Genomic DNA, 1,322 nt, shown 5'->3' with positions numbered 1-1,322 from the left:
TTGAGCATTTATCATGCTTAGGGCATCCACTTCTAGGATTCCTGCTGTTCTCCTTGTATTTCCCCTTTCATTCGACCACTCATAGTTGTGATATGCGACCCTCTCCAAAAGTTCAAGTGCTTGATTCACTGTTTTCTCCATTAGGTCACCTTCTACTGCTGAATCTATTGTGCTCCTTGTAGAAGGCAATAACCCATTATAGAAGTTCTAAACCAGGAGCCAATCTTCTATGCCATGGTGCGGGCATTCTCTCTATAGGTCCTTATATCTCTTCCATGCATCATAGAGTGATTCACCTTCCCTTTGTCTAAAGGTGTTGAGTTCAACTCTCAACTTTGCAGTCTTTACCGGTGGGAAGTACCTTGCTAGAAAAGCTTATGAGAGGTCCTTCCATGTGGTGAATGTTCCAGCCATTTGAGAAAGTAACCACTTTCTTGCTCTATCTCAAAGGTAAAATGGAAATGCTCTGAGTCTTATGGCTTGATCAGAGACCCCATTCATCTTGAATGTGTCACAAAGGGCATGATAGCACTGGAGGTGATAGTGTGGATCTTCTGTTGGTGAACCCCCAAACTGGGTCTGTTGGATCATCTAGAGCCATGCCGGTTTTAATTCAAAATTATTGGCCTCCACTGTGGGTCTTGTAACACTAGATTGGAATCCTTGTATGGAGGGAGCTCTGTAATCCTTCAAGAGTCCCGGCCTGTTGTTGTTATTGTTGGCCATATTTAGGATTTTTGAATTCCCTTGATCTTATCCTTCATGTTTCCTCTCCCTCCTGATAGTTCTTAGAGTTTTGTCTATCACTGGATTCAAATCAAAGACTTCTTCCTCTGGTCTTGTTCTGGTCATGTACCAAATCAATCACCTGAGAAAGGATAAGAGAATAAAACAATTTAAAAACAAAATTAAATAATAAATGAAATTGCCTAAATCAGCTAAATTACTTATCACCTAATATTACTAAAATTAAAATTCCCTGGCAACGGTGCCAAAAACTTGTTTGCTAGTTTTTCAACCACCGCAAGTGCACGGATCGCTAACAAGTAATAAAGTGATGAGTGCAGTATCGTTTTCACGAGGAATTTAATTAGCAAGTACCAGGCTACACGGCAATTTTGACTGTTTAGGCTACCGAATATAGATGGAGAATGAGTTAAACCTATTTTAGATGCTAAAAGTAATTTTTGAATTAAACTATTTATAAAAGCAATTCCAGAATTAAGATTTCACACTGCAATCTTACTATGGATTTTAATCTTGTTTATTCATCGGATCGAGAGTAATTGCTTTGATGGAAATTAATCCTAGGATATCCTAAG

General features: G+C 38.8%; 1 non-coding gene across 1 annotated transcript; it reads left to right on the top strand.

The window, feature by feature from the left end:
* The first annotated feature begins 229 nt into the window (after positions 1–229).
* LOC131169787 (small nucleolar RNA R71) lies at positions 230–336 on the top strand. The gene has a single exon (XR_009140699.1). It is a non-coding gene; the product is annotated as a small nucleolar RNA R71 (small nucleolar RNA).
* The last annotated feature ends 986 nt before the right edge of the window (positions 337–1,322 follow it).

This window comes from Hevea brasiliensis, chromosome 1 (genome assembly GCF_030052815.1).
Source record: "Hevea brasiliensis isolate MT/VB/25A 57/8 chromosome 1, ASM3005281v1, whole genome shotgun sequence".
In the NCBI taxonomy this organism is placed as follows: Eukaryota; Viridiplantae; Streptophyta; class Magnoliopsida; order Malpighiales; family Euphorbiaceae; genus Hevea; species Hevea brasiliensis.
This window is presented reverse-complemented; position numbering and strand designations above follow the sequence as displayed.